The sequence below is a fragment of the Mirounga angustirostris genome, unplaced genomic scaffold (assembly GCF_029215605.1).
Source record: "Mirounga angustirostris isolate CCGP_5_RB_7025 unplaced genomic scaffold, mMirAng1.0.hap1 SCAF_3, whole genome shotgun sequence".
Taxonomy (NCBI): Eukaryota; Metazoa; Chordata; class Mammalia; order Carnivora; family Phocidae; genus Mirounga; species Mirounga angustirostris.
The window spans coordinates 18095006-18112733 of record NW_026991711.1 but is presented as its reverse complement, the minus strand read 5'-3'; the positions used below and the strand labels follow the sequence as shown (position 1 = coordinate 18112733).

General features: G+C 35.4%; 1 non-coding gene across 1 annotated transcript; it reads right to left on the bottom strand.

Annotated features, from left to right (window-relative positions):
• Positions 1-1890: 1890 nt before the first annotated feature.
• LOC123840039 (U6 spliceosomal RNA) lies at positions 1891-1999 on the bottom strand. Its single transcript, XR_006789862.1, has one exon. It is a non-coding gene; the product is annotated as a U6 spliceosomal RNA (small nuclear RNA).
• Positions 2000-17728: the final 15729 nt, after the last annotated feature.

The window sequence follows — 17728 nt, the reverse complement described above, 5'->3', positions numbered from 1 at the left end:
GCAAGTGGTATTTTGAGGGAGTTAGCCATACACTGTCTAGGAGACCAACATCTCAAGCGGAAGGAATTGCAAAGGCTCTGAGGCAGGAGCATATCCAGCTTGATCATGGCAAGCACACGGCTGTGGCTAGAGAGGGGGCACGGCAGCAGACAGCGTTAGGAAATAATTAGGATCGCTCTGGGTCATGATCCATATTTGTGACAAAGTCCTCACTCCTATGTAGAAGATGGAGGGAGGCATTGCGTTTTGCTAAAATGTGAATGTTTGCTTTAAACTTACCCCTCGTTTATACACATGAATACTATAATCTGTGCAAGAACATTTGCTCACAATTGGGCATCCAGAAGGCTCAGGTCTGGTGGAGACAGACTAAGGATTGAGAGGGTAGGCAAGCTAGCAGAGCAAGACCACCAGGCTGTGCTTCATCAAGGGGGTGCTGACACCGAGGCAGCAAATGAAGAGCAGCCCCACCCAGGTTACACCTCCCTTTGCAGAATCAGGGGACATTTTCTCCTTTCTTATGTGGCACAACCCACAGGAGCATCATGCTCTCTGCCCTTTATCACTCACTCAATCTCTCCTTCTATAAATCACTATAATTGTCAGACTTCCCTAATGCAAGCTGAAGTCCTATCCTGGGGCTGTGATAGAGTGGGCATCTCCATTTTTCTTTCCCACTTCTTTTTTTTTTTTTTCCTCGTAAATGAAAGTGTGTCAAACATTTTATTCAACTCATTAATTAATGAGACAGCCAGTAGGTGTTACAACTGGCTCAGAGAGAACTCAAGTACCACACGGTTGTAGGCAAGTAGGGAATGCTGAAATGAATTTATCTTTCTCAATTCTGATTCTTGTGGTTAAGCAGGTTCCTCTCAAACCAAAGAGGAACTCTTTATTTCCTGTGCTAAATAACTTGGCATAAGTAAACTGTGTTTTCCTCAATATCTACCTTGACTGCTAATATACCTATTTTCTATTCTAGAAGAACAAATACCCTCTTACATCTCCTTGGTGATTATAGCTCTCTTTTTACAAACCATTCTTTTTCAAATAACTATGGGACCAGCTGATATTTAAGTACCTTCATGTCTGAAGGCAAACACTGTGTTTCCACATCTACACAATGTCCCCATGGGGTGAATGCCGCCAACACTCTCCTACTTTTACAGATCAGGAAAGCAAGATTCCCCAGGGTCTGTATGTTGTCCTAAGTCATGGCAGGTACACATCCACAAATGGAGTCCATATTGCAAATCTTCCTAAGGTTTATTCTGCATCCTCAGAAATGCCCTCCCTGGCAGTTTAGGTTTATGGGATCTGGGGAACATCCACATTTTATACCAGTATCTTCTGAACACCTTACCAAAGAGGTTTGGGCTGAAGTGGATGAGGTGGGCCAGGCTAGGAGGAGTAGAGGAATGCTAAGAACATAGTTCCCGGTTGTGCCTTTTTGCTCTTAACAAAAATATTTGGAGAATTGGAAATATAAAGTAAGGCAGGAAGGAACTTACAAAGATGAGCTAACAAGTTTGATTTGATTCGATTCTGTAAACTGTAAAGAATTAAACAGGCTTTCAGGAGGAAAGTGACCTTGTTCATTAGCATAAATTGAAAATACGATAATATTGGAGCTCCCGTCCTAATTAAGATGGGAAACAGAACAGTGGCAGTGACATTGGGCATATGAGGCATTCTGTTTTATCATGTGTAGAAACAGGCCAGTTAGTTTATGATAGAAACTGATTAGGTCTCACATTTCTTGGCTAGGCATATTTGTTCTTTCTCTATTTCACTGTAATGAAATGAAATGCATTTAGATTTCCATAAATGAAGATGATAAAATTATGACATGTTCAATTCACAGTTTTCTCTCTTTTTTCTTTTTTTTTTTTAAACTGTGGAATACTCACAATTTGCATGTCAAATATCTTGTGCAGGGGTCATGCTAACCTCCTCTGTGTCGTTACAATTTTAGTATATGTGCTGCAGAAGCGAGCACCCACACTTTTTTTTTAATGGTAGGTTAATTCCATAGATCTACAAAGAAATGCCTGTTTTCCTCCCTATTCCTTCCCTAAATTCTCTTGTGTATACCAGTTATTTAGGAGAACAGAGGGAGTGGGCTCGCATGCACACACATATATGCACACATCCCACAAATTAGAAATTGCCAACTATCAGATGGGGAGAGAACCCTGAACTCACAAATTTCTTCCATGTCTTAATGCATAAGTTAGAATAACACATATTATTTTATTTTATTCAGGTTTGATTTATTTAAAATATGTTTATTAATACATACGTTAATTTATACATAGGTATGTTTGTACATAGGTTATATTTAATTTACCATTGAGTATCTGTGTGTTTCCAAAATGTGAAAGTTGGTTTGATAATATGCCCCAGAAGGGAATTATGTATTTTGGACTCATCTTTTCCAAAGCATATTTTAGGCAAAACATGCCTTCAATCAACTTTATAACTTAAAAGTCGCAGTTCCTGAATCCTAGATGACCTCATCAGATAACACCAGTGTAGTTAAGTACTGTACCATACAAATTAGTTTTATTAAAATTTTTCTAAATGATTTATTGGTTGTTAGCTGTCATTTAAGGGAAGTAATTATAACTTCCATTTTAAATATTTTGATAGTTTTACAAGCTTTCTATTGCTGCACAAATTAGAGCAAATCTAATGGCTTTATATAGTGTGACAGTTCTGGAGTCCAGAAATCTGAAATAAGTCTTCTGGGGCTACCAATAAATGATGCGTTCCTTCTGTTGTCTCGAGGGAAAAATCTGTTGCAGCCTTTTCTAGCTTCTAGAGTCTGCCTGCATTTCTTGGTTCCTGACCACAACAATCCAAACTCTGCTTCCATCATCACAACTCCTCTGACTCTTGGACTCCCACTCCCCCCACCCCCACTTATAAAGACCCATGATGGGCATAGATTACATTGGGCCCATGTAGATAATCCAGGTTATCTTCTCATTTCAAAACTCTTAACTTAGTCACATCTGCAAAGTCCCTTTTTGCCATGTAAGGTAACATATTCATGGATTTTGGGGACTCAAGTATGGAAATCTGTGGAGAAAGGGGAAGCTTTATTCTCTTTACTATAGTAGTGTTCTGTTTTCTCTTTTTATCATTTGTTGTACAAACCTTTATCTGTAAGTTTGGAAAAAATATTCTGTACCAAATATAATAAGAATTGATTTTCCTCCAACATATTTTTTATGTAAGTATATAATAATATTTTTAAAGATTTATTTATTTATTTTAGAGAGAGAGAGAGAGCATACAAGTGGTGGGAGGGGCAGAGAAGAGGAAGAGAATCTCAAGCAGACTCCCCGCTGAGCACAGAGCCCAGATGCAGGGCTCCATCTCACAACTCTGAGATCATGACCTGAGCTGAAATCAAGAGTCAGATGCTTAACTGACTGAGCCACCCAGGCGCCACAATATATAACAATATGTTTAATTTAAAAAAAAAAAAGCTAGTGATCCCATGCCATGCAAATTAAATTTGAATGGTGCATGAATTTTGAGTTGCTAATTTTCATTTGCTTGTTTCTTTATTCCATTACCATAATTTATGTAGTTTTTAAGACATAAAATAGAGCAATTTAGCTACTTTATTGGTCTAAAATGATGACAGTGTTCTTGAGTTCATACCCTCTCCAACCCAGATGAAGAGGTATAATACTAGATCAAATCTAATAAAACAGTTCCTAATTTGATTAACCTCAATTACCTAATACAAATTGATGCTTTTTCCAAGTGCCCTATTGAGATCTCTTCCCATGATCGATTAAAAGTTGGCCACCAGTTCTTTCCCATTCTTCCCACTGAGGTGGGAAGTCCATTGCTTCTTTCTCTGAACCTGGGCTGGCTCTGTGACTGGCTTTTTTAATTGAATGAAATAGAAATGATGCCAAGGGATGTCTGGGTGTCAAGAGATTCATGGTTTACATTCCCCCCTCTTGGACCACTCCTTCCATGTGATGAGTGAATCTTGGTTAGGGTCCTTTGGGATGGCCAGAAGACATCTACTGCATTGGTTTCAGCAGTTAGCAGAGGATCTTTAGGGTTTTTTTTTATTTTTAAACTTTATTATTTAGAGCTGTTTTAGGTTCACAGAAAAAAATTGAGTGGAAAGTACAGAGAGTTTCCATACACCCTCTGTCCCCCAATGCCGGGAATGGCCAGCAATCCCTGTACCAACGGATGAAAGATGACCCCAAAGTTTGCCGTGAAAGAGAGGAGAAGGCTAGGGGCTCAACGCTCAGAGACGAAGACCCTTTGCTCTTCTTTGCTCCTGCTTTTATTGGTCCTTCAGGATATCCTTATCACTATTTCTCAAGCAAGTGATGTGTGACAAGGGGTCTTACTGAAACTGAGAAGATTTATGGGAAAGATACAATATGCTAATCTGCGTGTTCTGCTAAACATAACCTAAGGGACAATGCATACATCTCTTAGATCACAGGGCGGCTGTTTGGGCTAAGAGAGCTTTGCGGAAGGTAACTCCCCACAGCATTCCAACTGCTGAGTGGTCACGGAAGGCCCTGGCATTCCAAAGGCCCACACCCTTCCCCGAAACCCTCCCTGCCCTCAGTGGCCTCTGTGTTACATTTTAGCAAGCCAGGTATTATGGTTGATTTCATGCTCTACATTAACCCCAATACCCCAACATGCACACCTCCCTCATTATCAACATCTAGTACCAAATAGCACACTTGTTACAACTAGTGAGCCTACATTGAAATGTCATTATCACCAAAAGTCCATAGTTTACTTTAGGTTGAGTGTTTTTTTTTTTTTTTTTTAATTCTTTCTTCACTGCAGGGATGGAAACAAATGTTCAGGTCTTCTGTTACCCAATTAGAAAACTCTGGACTTTGGGACTTTGCAATTTCTTGTGTTCTATCATGTTTTCTAATTACCTAGCCCCTCTTCATTTTTGTTCATGAACCTTGGAATTTTTTTATTCCCTTCTCATAAAACCTTATATTTTACATAAGAACACTTGACCTTTGGTGCATGTGTTTCTTACTAAGGTGCATTCTACTCCTTCACTATTCAGAAGTAAGGAGTAATCATGCAAGGATTACTTATTATTTGGTTATAACTTCTCAGAATATGTTCGCATTTATATCATCTTAAAATGCATCAGATGAGAAGACCACAAAAAATAGCCTCAATAATGAGGTACATCTGGAGGGTAAATAAGAAGATTCAAAGTCATTGCAGAAAGATCATCAGTGCTTTTACTACTTTGGCTAAAAAGAAAATAAACATTAGTACAAATCAAGCTCCCCAAAGGCAAACTATTATTTATAAGTTAAAGACATATGTATAGACCTATCTCTCTGAATGCCTATGCTCTAATATTATTTTATATAAAAGGACATATACTATACATGTTTTTGCTTGGAACTTTCTTTACTCACACAATAGTATATGGTTGAGATTTTTCCATGTCAGTATATAATATCTTTTATAACAACTGTGTAGTTTTCATTTAAAAAGGTATACCTTCATTTATGTAGCCATGATGGATTGTTAAGATATTTTCATTGTTATAAATAATATTTAGATGAATGCCTTCTTAACTATAAATTTGTTTACTACTAAAGCATATATAAAATACATTCCCTCTTTTGCATAGAAATGTAAAGATTTATTTAAAATAAAGTTGGTATAAGTTGCCCACTTTACACATAGGAATTTTTCACATTTATCTTAGATTTCATTTTTTGGGGGGAGTTCATCATTTTAATATTATAAATATATTTGCTATAGGTAGATAGTGAATAGATTGATAGATTGATAGATTAATAGACTGAGAGATCAATCCATAGAAGAAAATAATTTTTGAGTGATTTTTCAGGTCTAATTTATATTCCCTAATTCTATTACATACTGCCCTTTATAAGAATCAAATATACCTGTAATAGTAAAATAAGAAGGAACTGAGAGATTTTTATGGAATTGTGAATACATGAATTATTGATTCAAATGTAGTTACTGTAGTACTAGTAGTTGCCCTTTGTGTTGAATCTAATTCATTCTGTCTTTAAAATTTGAAGTAAATATTAAAGTAATTTTAGCTATCCTAGAATTACCTCTTTATCATCACATGGAGTATAAAGAATGATGGTTTTCTTTAACTTGTTTCTCCATTGCTTTACTTTTTGCCACTTAAGAGAAAACTCAGAGACAAAATATCTTGGTATTTTTCCAGAACCACTTTACCTGTACCTTAATTTAGGTCCTCATCAATAAGAGAACAAATACAGAATTCTCAAAGCTCTTTTTGTTACTTCATAATACAGAAAAAGAGACATATATCTAAGAATACCTTTCTCACATGGCTGTGAAGGACCCATCTAGGATGGCAGAGTGATACAATTTTATTGGGAAGGATCAGAAGTCACTGAACTTCGGATTTAAAAAAATCCAAACATAATTACAAACAATGCTTGTCAAGTTGTCATTGTCAATTTAAAAAAAAATGAATTACAGTTTGAGAATGGAAATTATTAAAGAAAGAAGAAGAATTGTGCTATATCATTACCTCAATATACCTTACATTGTCACCAACCCTACTTAATTATTTGGCATATTTTACAAATATTTTGGAAGTCGATCCCATGTGTAGCCTATTGATGGCAGTTATTTGTAAGCAGTAGAAGCAAACTGCAAACTCTAGGTTAATTGTGTTTAAATTCTAAGACATTGACCAGACCTACTGCAAAGCGTAAAGACATATCAGTTTATCCCCAGGAATTACTCCACAGCTTGGAAAAGGGTGAGTTTGTATTGGTCCCTCTTTGTAACCCAGCTACTCTTCAGATAATGCATAGCACTTTAGTCAATAGGACATAGCAGAACCTGTTGCTTTGGAAATGTGATTTCCCTTGGAAATGGATGATAAATCACAATTATATAAACTGAGGGAAGACATAACATACCTATCAGCTGCATAATAATTATCACGGCAAGAGGAACCTATTGCATTTGCAAGATTAGAACTAACAGGTTTCTCAGAGCGTGCAATAAATCAGTTTTGAAAATGCCAAGTCAAATCAGGTGTGCTAAGCTATTAAGTAGTGTTTGGTTTACAACAAAACCAGAAATTGAGTTAAAGAATTTGATATAGACACTTCAATTGCAAAGTACGTAAGCAATACTAAAGGGTATGGCACATTTGCATATGCAGCAATTTTATGCACTCATTGGAAAAAAAATTCAAACTGCAATGCAAAATAGGACTATTTCTATTTTTTTATTTTTTTTAATTTTTAATTTTTTTTTCTTTAAGATTTTATTTATTTATTTGTCAGAGAGAGAGACAGAACACAAGCAGGGGGAGAGGCAGGCAGAGGGAGAAGCAGGCTCCTCGCTGAGCAAGGAGCACGATGTGGGACTCGATCCCAGGACCCTGGGATCATGACCTGAGCCGAAGGCAGCCGCTTAACCAACTGAGCCACCCAGGCGTCCCCGGACTATTTCTATTTTAAGGGAATAAAATCAATTCATGAAATTAAATTTTTAAAGTTAATAATCACTCTTATAGTTTTAATATAATCTAGAAATTATATTTTTCTTTATAATTAGATAAAAAATACAATTAAAGCAAAACCATTCAATATGCTCCCCTATAAACTAATTCTGTGACCAAAGGACATTCATACCCTCCTGGGGAATGGGACATTTTTGCTTTGTCAGTAAGAACTACCTTTTTTTTTTTTTTTGGTCTGTTTTCTATAGTTATCCCTTAGGGTACATTACTAAAAGTGAAAAATGAGCCAACAGGTAAGGCTTTGGATAGTCACGCACTTTTACTTCTTTTAATTTGTTTATATGACATGTTGCAGAATATTTCATTAAGGAGAAAAGTTCTTCTTAAACAAACAAATGATACTCTAGACTCCCAGGTCTTTTTTATTGCTAGTATCTATTCTATGTTGCTAAGAACAGCAAGAATTTATCATTATTTCTCAACGTGTTTTCAAGTTTTGATGTTGGTGAAGCCATGCTTCTGTTTTTATGTTTTATTTTTTTTTTCACTTTACATGCTTTCTTATCTATTAAAGATCAAGTAATGAAGTCAAAGAAAGAAGGATAAAATGATTAGGAAAGGAAGAATTATGTTTTTTTGTTGTTTATTGATTGGGGTTATACTCTGGCCATTCTGTAGGGCATTTTTGTTGTTAATAACAACACTGTTGACTGGATAACTGATAATAAAGTGGTAGATTTTCACTTGTAAGTAATGTACTTATATACCTTTTAGGACCTCTTGATGGTACCAGCTGATTAAATAATGTCTCAGCTCATTTGCATTGATTTAGTCCATACCAATTTTTATATTTGGTTACTTATATGTAACTCTATAGAATTTTTCAAACATTTATAAAAGTAAATGAGAGTGTTTCTTTTATACAAAGTTTGACTATTAAGGGATGTTGTCATGTTTTAGTGTAGTAATAACCAAATATGCCTAATCCCACAAAATAATTACTATAGAAAACTTCAATTTTATTTCAATGAAGCCGTTAGTATTTAAGACATCTTCCTTGAATTTGACATGTGTGTTTCCACATTATTTGAATATCCACATGGGTGGCAAATTTGTGGATGAGTTTGATTTTGTAAAATAGTAAATTTTCGAGTCCAGAAAACCATGTGGATTATCAAGATGCATATTAACCTATTTGTGATGAAGGAAGAAATCTCCAATTCCATAATGGTTTGCCATCTGAGTCTGAAAGCATGTTCCAAGGGGAATGAAAAGATTTCTTTTATTCTTTGTAGTTGAAGTACAATTTACATGCAGTGAAATGCACAGATCTTAAACAGGCAATTTGATGCATGTTAACAAATGCTAAATCTGTGTAATCCACATCCCTCATCATTCATTTAGCAAACATTTATTGAACACCAAGTGAGAACCCCTAGTTGCTAGAGATATAGTTATGAATCAGGTCAGATTATCACAGAGAGGCATGGGGAAGAAGTCAAGAAAATGTGTCACTAAGTGGTAGAACCTCTTTAAGTATTTACAGGAAGGAGAAATAGCAAGAGAGTGGATCACTTCTACTTGGGGAAGCAGATTCAGAAAGACTGCCTGTTAGAGGTGAGATTTTGCCTCCATGCTACCACTTCATGAACTGGCAAGGAAAGTGAGATTTATTTGAAAAAGAGACACCAAATTTACATTATAATTCAGGTCCCAGCAATCTGGGACCAAAGGCTCTTTATTTATTTATTTTTTTTAAAGATTTTTATTTATTTATTTGACAGAGACATAGCGAGAGAGGGAACACAAGCAGGGGGAGTAGGAGAGGAAGAAGCAGGCTTCCCCGCAGAGCAGGGAGCTCGATGTGGGGCTCGATGTGGGGCTCGATGTGGGGCTCGATGTGGGGCTCGATCCCAGGGTCCTGGGATCAGGACCTGAGCCGAAGGCAGACGCTTAACGACTGAGCCACCCAGGCGCCCCCAAAGGCTCTTTCTTGAAATCAATTTCTTAGGTTGATTAATGGGTAAATGTCATAGTACTTGCTCAGTGTCATGAGATTCACTGTAATCCCCAAAACGGTTGGGTTTACATCATTAATAATAACATTCTTATAAATTGCATTCCATAGTAACTTAAATTTCCAAATGAAAGATTTTTTTTTTTTAATTTCAGATGTCAAAGTTTGCTAAGTCCCATTAAAGAAAATGACCAAATAGTTGTCCAAATCAAATAAACTTGTCACCTAACGAAAGGGCTATGGGAAGGAAAAAGCATAGAGTGAAAACTTCTAAGAAAAGGTTTCCTTGTTATTGATGAATGAGAGATGTCTAATTATTCCTCCCATGTCTGAGCCTGAGAGACATTATTGAAAAATAAACTGAGAGGTTTGAAGATTAACTCTGCAGCAAATTTAAAATAAATAAAAGAGCTTAGAGCTGAAATTTAAAGGTGGGTTCAAAACAAAAACATGATTTTCGTTTGAATCATTAGAATGAACAATTAAAAGGATTTTTCCTGACTAGAAAGCTAAAAACATTAATGATATTACATGAAGGAGTTTCAGACACCATAAATGTTAGCATACAGAGTTTAGTACATAAGAATTCATACAAAGAAACTACTGATGAGAGTGATGCTCTTAGGAATTCTGTGCATTAATAAATTGATCTAGATAAATGGCATCGACAGCTTATTATTTACCTCAAAGTTATTAAAATTTTAATTTTTAAGAGTGACACTTTTGTTCAAAATTGATTTTTTTAGCAAATAATTAAATGGCTTAATATTACTAATAACTGCCATTTTTAAATCAAGAAAAGTCATGCTCCAGCTCTGGTCTAAACCTAGCAGATTCTTTATCAGAATTTGATGGCTCAAACTTCAAATTACAGGGACATAGACACAGAGATTTTACAAAAATACCTCAGCAGAATTGGAACAAAACAAATAGCTCTATTTTATAACCATACATGTTCACTGATGCCATTTTGCCAATCGTAATATGTTAGGTTATTAATAGAAAAGTTGTGGGATAGCCTGAGGTCATTTCTCACTCCAAATCGTGTTTTTCAACCATGACTGCACTTTGGAACCACCTGGGAGTTTTAAAAATTACTGATGTCAGGGTTCCACCCCTAGAGTTTTTGATGTAATTGGTCTGAGATGCAGCTGGACATCAGGACTGCCAGCCAAGGTTGAGAAACACTGCTCTAGAGAAACTTGAAATGTGAGAAGCTTGGAGATTCTAAAGGAGACCCCAGAGACAACTGTGCTACAGAAATTACAGCAAAATAACTGTTGTACATCGCTGAAAGATAGGACACATAGTGTCAGGTAGGGAAGATGCCTCAAGAAGGGTTTCTTCAAATATATTACAGTGTTTATCATAGATTTAATTAGCAATAATTGCGCCTCGGATAAACCTCAACAGTCTATTCAGAGACCATCTTACAAGAACAACAAAGCAATTCTCAATAAAACCAATTGTGTTAATAATTTTGGTTCATAAAATTTTGATGATGCAGAGAATGTAGAGCCTCTCAAATCAGTGATGTTGTTAAAAGATCAAAATAATACTTTGAGAGCAACTGAAAGTTCAGTTAAATTATAACAAGGTATTTCTGATATGTGATTGGGATCATTGGTTTACTTACTGATTTTTCTGTTAACATAGTAACCAAATAGTTATGAGTTGTATTATTTTATAAGTAATCTCTAATCTCCACAAAATAAATAGGACCACAAAAAGTTTACCCCAGTTTCTGTGGAGCCCATAAATAATTGCTTTCAGGGGATGTTTAAATGAAATTATTTCCCCGACTGCAAGGGGTGGGGATTGGTAAAGATTTGTCCTTTGTGAGTAATAAGAAGACTGAGCTCGGATATAAAAATAGTAAAGAAATAATTAGTTTTTTTTTTTCTCAAAACTCCACGTTTAGCAAAATTAATGAGTCCCTAAATTCCTAAAGCTGAATATTGGTGTGTAAATGAGCCCTCCAAACCAACAGAGAATAACCTTAATATTCATGGATACTTAGCTACAACCTAATTTCTTCTTATCATTTTATGTCTCCTAGGTTTAAAGCAAACAGATGTGTTGACTCCTAAAAGGCCCCAAATAAGTTTTACTTTCCTGACAGTATCCTTTATTAATGGGTTATTTTTTGAGAGGTCATTTATCAGGAACAAATTAAATTTACATTTTCAAAATTATATATTGGGTCAGTTGACCAGATCTTTGATCTCTTCTGTTTCCAGCTAACAAGTTTGGTTACTGATATATAGATGTTCAAAAATATTTGTTAAAAGTATACATTTTATTAATTGCTTTTTGAAAGGACTAGTGTAAGCTAGTTATTTTTGAAGATGCTTGGCATTTTGCATATTCATACTATCATTTATAGTGAATAATTTGCAAGACTATAGCTATATGATCATTTTGGATATCAGTAACTGAATATGTAAGAGTTGAAAAGCCAAGATTTTAAGTATGGGCTGAAGAGTTTGAACTTTAAGTAATTAGCCGATAAAATTTAAAAATAACCCACTTTTAGTGGAAAATTTCTTTTGGGGGGGATTTTTATAGAACAGATATAAATTGAGAAATGGAGGTAGAAGCTTAAGGGGAAAAGATGGCTAGGTAAACTTGGAAAGTTTTGGACCTGGGAAGGACAGAATACTCAAGGACTTGAAATAGGAGAAGTTACTCTGTAATGTTAGAGGCTAAGGACTGCCATATGCTAATCTAATCATAGGCTATGCTAATTGCTCTATGTCCAATTGGCCCTATGAAGTGATTTGTACCAAGAAGGGGTTCGGTAAATATTTACTAAATGAAAGTTGGATGGTGGGATTGGAGGTGTGGGTATGGCTGAACGTGAGAGGATGTTGATAATTTACCCAGATTTTGTTACATTCGGTTTTGATAGAACAAACCTGGAAAGAGAAACAAAAGAAATAGAAAAGATAAATGGAGCCCAGAGAAGGGCAAATCTCCCTACAACGTGGTACTCACCCAGGGTATCCATTGGCTTCCTTGCTGCATCATGTACTAGCAAGGATCCAGGGTAGAGGTTTCCACTTCCTCGTTTTCCATTTCCCTACTTCACAGTCCTGAGGCCCCAGGAAAATTAGCTGCGCTTCTGAGAGAGGGGTGGGCCAATCACTGATACAATTTTCAGTATCATCTTTCAAATTACTCATTTTCATAAATGTTACTAATCAGGCTGAGAAAATAAAATGAAAACAAGCAGACTTGGTTTGAGGGACATGTGATTTGTTTCAGGATAGTGCTTCTTCCGTAGCAAATGAATCCTGCTAGACATGCAAGAGCTTGCTTCTAATCCAAAATAAACAAGATGTGTTTCACTGGAAAATTGCAGATATATCAAAGGGTAACTTGACAGCAAGTATATAGATTACTATAAAAATGTTTCCTTTTTTTTTTTTTAACATATGCGTGTTAATTTCTGCTTCAATGCAAGAGGGTTCATTACCAGCTTTATTTAATACGTTTTGTGTCAACTTCTGTACAAGGTGTTGTTTTGTTTTGTTTGTTTTTTGAGGTAAGAAGAAGAGAAAGAGGAGAACATTAATTCCAGATGGCTTTAAGCAAATGTTAGAAAGGTGAACATTCATAGGCTTCTAAATATCTGTTGGCTAGTTGACATTTACAAACACTGCACTAGGTAAGCTTTCTCCCTTAGCAATATTAGGGTTCTGGCAGCAAGTAAAGGATGTGTGAAATGAAATATGCCATTCAAATATAGTAAAGAAAGAGGAGACCATTTGTAATCACTATTGGGGAAAATCGCAAGAATCAAATCTTTCTGTTGTTTTAAATGTCCTATTAAAACATTGCAAAAATCCATAGTCTGTTATTTAAAGTATTTGAACTATTAGCTCCATTTCTAACATCAAACTTGAAGGTCAGTTTTTGAGTGGCAGGTTATCTATTTAAATGACGAAGCGCTATGGTTTAAATTCCTGGGTGTACCCTGTTGAAACTGAATGAGAACAGAAGGCAGGGTTAATAAGAACGGTAGTATTTATAACGATTGCTTAAGGATGCAAGCTGGGGACCCACTAATTATAAGCCTTTAAGGCTGGTAAGTGTGCCCCACCCAGTTGTAGGAAAACAAAATGCGTATTTCCAAGCTGTGTGTCTGAAGAACAGAAGAAATCCAACATAACAAATATGAAATTCCCAAATAGTGTGCAAACACATGTCAATCATTACTGCAACCTAACATGGCAGCTGGAGGCAAGAACTCCAAGTAACATGTGTAGGTGATTGTGATGAATGTTTATCTGTATACAGATGTAACTTCAGAAATAGGGAAATAACTCTAGGGTTTCTGGTTACTGTGTCTATTAAGTTCTATACATTGTCTAACTTCAAAAGCAAAAATAGTTTACAAAATATAATGCCTACTGTATTTGACGGCTGTCTCTGTTTCTATTTGCTATGTATTTTTCCCCTGATCACATGCACAAGTACTCTCACGCATTTAGCCACATGAGTACGCATCCACACACGTACATATATAAGGCTATACACCAAAATATCATAAGTGGTTATTGTTAAGATGAATCTGGTAGATTATCTTCATTTTCTACTTTTTACATGTCTGCATTAATTGCAAATTTTTAAATATGCCTGTGTTACCTCTTAAAAAATGAGAGAGAAGAAATTTGTCAATTTTGGTAAATAAAAAAAGAATGCTTAGGGAATCAAGACAGTCTAAGGGGTCTGTGATTTATATCTAAAAATGGTCTTTAGTAATGAGATAGTTCTAATACCTCTATGGATATCCACAATCCCAAGCAACTTGAATATTTTGTTGTTGTTATTGGAGAGATATATTTAACATTATTTAAATGATTTGAAAAACTGTTCAAACTTTCCAGAACATATAAAAAAGGAAAACTTTCAAATTGATTTTATGAAGTTAGCAAAACATTGATCATATATGGTATATTTTTAGAATTTTATTTTCTAATTGGTTATTGCTAGTATAAAGAAATAAGTTTCCTTAGATTTTTCTATGCAGATATTGTAACCAGTGATCTTGCTAGCTACATTTACTTATTCTAATATTTAATTTTTTCTGCACATACAATGCAATTCGCAAATAATGACTAGTATACTTCTTTTTTGCCAATACTTAGGCACTTTTTTATTTTTCTTTTATTGAACTGGCTGGGGAATCTTGTTTCTGATCTCAGAAGGAAAGCTTTCAATATCTCCTTATTAATTATGACATATGGTTTAGGTTTTAATGGCTATCTCTAATCAGGTTAAAGAAATTCTGTTCTATTCCTCATTTGTACATTTAAAAAATACAATTTTGTGCATCCTTTGAGATAAGATTTTCTCTTTCAAACAGTGCTGTAAATTACACTGATTGATTTTATGATGTTAAAATAATCTTGTATTATTGGAATACACCTGTTGTTTTTCATTTATTGTAGTTTTTTTATTGAACTATAATTCACATACTATAGAGTTCACCTTTTAAGAGTATACAATTCAGTGATTAGTATATTCATAAAGTTATGTAATGATCACCACACATTCCAGAACAGTTTTATCATTGAAAAACACCAAATTCTGTACCTCCTATTAGTAAGATCCTGTTAACTCCACTCCCCAGCCCCCGGCAATGACTGATCTACTTTCTGTCTCTATGGATTTGCTGTTTCTGGACATCCTTTATACGCATAATCACACAATAGGTTTTGTGTCTGGTTTTATTCACTTCACAATGTTTTCAAGGTCCGTTCATGTTGCAGTGTGTTGTTCATTCCTTATTAGGGTTGATAAGAAGTTGACATTCCACTTTTTATCCAGTCAGTTGATGGACATTTGGGCTGTTTCTGCTTTTTGGTTATTATGGATAAAGGTGCTACAAATATTTGTGTATAAGTTTTGGGTAGACGTATGTTTTCAGTTCTCTTGGTTATATATACCTAGGAGTAAAATTGCTGGGGCATTTGGTCACTCTGTGTTTAACTTTGGTGAGGAAATGCAAAACTGTTTTCCAAAGTGGCTGTACCTCTTCACATTCCCATCAGAAATGTATGAGGGATTGTCTCCACATCGTCCCCCTAGTGAGTGTGAAATGGTGTCCTGTTGTAATTTTGATTTGCATTTCCCTCGTGACTAATAATGTTGAGCATCTTTTCATGTGCTTTTTGCACATTTGTGTATCTTCTTTGGAGAAGTATCTATTCAAATCCCTTTCACATTTGTAGTTGTTGAGCTCTAAGAGTTCTATATATATTCTCAATACAAGTCCCTTATGAGATACATGATTTGTAAACATTTCCTCTCATTCTGTGAGTTGTATTTTCACTTTCTTGCTGGTTTATTTTACACATACAACATTTCATTTTGATTAACTGCAATGTATCTCTTTTGTTGCTTATAATTTGGTGTTACTTTAAGAAGCCCTGATCTAATCCAAGGTCATGAAGATTTTTACTTATCTTTCTTATAAGACTTTTATACTTTTAGCTCTTACACTTAGGTTTGGATCCACTTTGACTTCTTGTATATAATGTAAGGTCAGAATCTAACTTCATCCTTTTGCATGTGTGTATACAATTTTCTCGGCACTATTTGTTGGAAATACTATTATTTCCCTGTCGAATCGTTTCGCCACCCTTGTCAAGAATCAGTTGGCTATAAATATAATGGTTTATTTCTGAATACTCAATTTTATTCCATTGGCCTATATGTCTATCTTTAAGCCAGCACCACATTGATAAAATTATACTAGCTTTGTAGAACGTTTGGAAATCTGGAAGTGTGAGTCTTTCAATTCTGTTGCTCTTTTTCAAGATTATTTAGGCTATTCTGGGACCTCGGCTATATTAGTTTCCTAGTGTTGATGTAACAACTCACTTTAAGTTTATTATTTTACAGTGCTGGAGGTAATGGCCTAAAATTAAGGTGTCAGCAGCAAGGCTGCATTCCTTCTGGAGTCTCTGGATAAGCATCTCTTTCCTTGCTTTTTCCAGCTTCTAGAGGTCTTCTGCATTCCTTTGCTTGTGGTCCAGCTTGCCATCAGTCCAGTATCTTCCATCATCCCATCTGTTTCTCTGGGTCTACTACTTATGCCTCCCTCTTTCCTTTATGAGGATTGCATTGGGCCAACCCAGATCATCCATGATAATTTATCTGAACTCAAATTCCTCAATATAATCATATCTAAGTCTCTTTAGTCATGTAAACTAAACTCTTCCCAGGTTCTGGGACATGGACATCTTTTGGAAGCCATTATTCTCTTATCATACTTGCATTTCCATATGAATAGTAGGATCAACTTGTCAATTTCTGCAAAACAGTCAACTAAATTTTTGATAAGGAGTAGTGAATCTGGGGTGCCTAGGTGGCTCAGTTGGTTAAGCATCTGCCTTCAGCTCAGGTCATGATCCCTGGGTCCTGTGATGGAGTCCTACATCGGGCTCCTTGCTCAGTGGGGAGGCTGCTTCTCCCTCTGCCTCCCGCTCTTCCTGCTTGTGCTCTCTCTCTCTCTGGCAAATAAATAAATAAAATCTTAAAAAAAAAAAAGGAGTAGTGAATCTGAAGAATGCTTTGGAGTATATTGCCATCTTAATAATATTGAGCCCTCAGATCCATGAACATGACATGTTTTTCCATTTAATTTCTTTCAGTGATGCTTTGTACAGGTTTTATACCTTTTTGGTTTAAATTTATTCTTTTGTCATTCTTTTAAATGCTGTTTTAAATGGAATTATTTTCTTTATTTTAGTTCCTGGAATAAATCACTCACACTTACGATATATAATCCTTTCTATCTGTTGCTGCATTTGATTTGATAGTATTTTATTGTGGATTTTTGTTTATCTAGTCATAAGGGATATTGATGTATAGTTTTTCTTTCTTTTAATATCTTTGTCACAGTTTTGGTGTCAGACTTCTTAGGATGAGCTGGAATGTATTCTTTCCCTGTCTATTTTTTTGGAGGAGTTTGTGAAGGATTAGTGATAACTTTTCTTTTAACATTTGGTAGAACTTACTAGGGATGCCATCCAGCTTTTGGGCCATTTGGGCTTTTTCTTTGCAGAAAACATGTTGATTACTAACTTAATCTCTTTACTTATTATAGATCCATTCAGATTTTACATTTCTCCTCAAGTCAGTTTTGGTAGTTTGTGTCTTTCTAGGAAGTT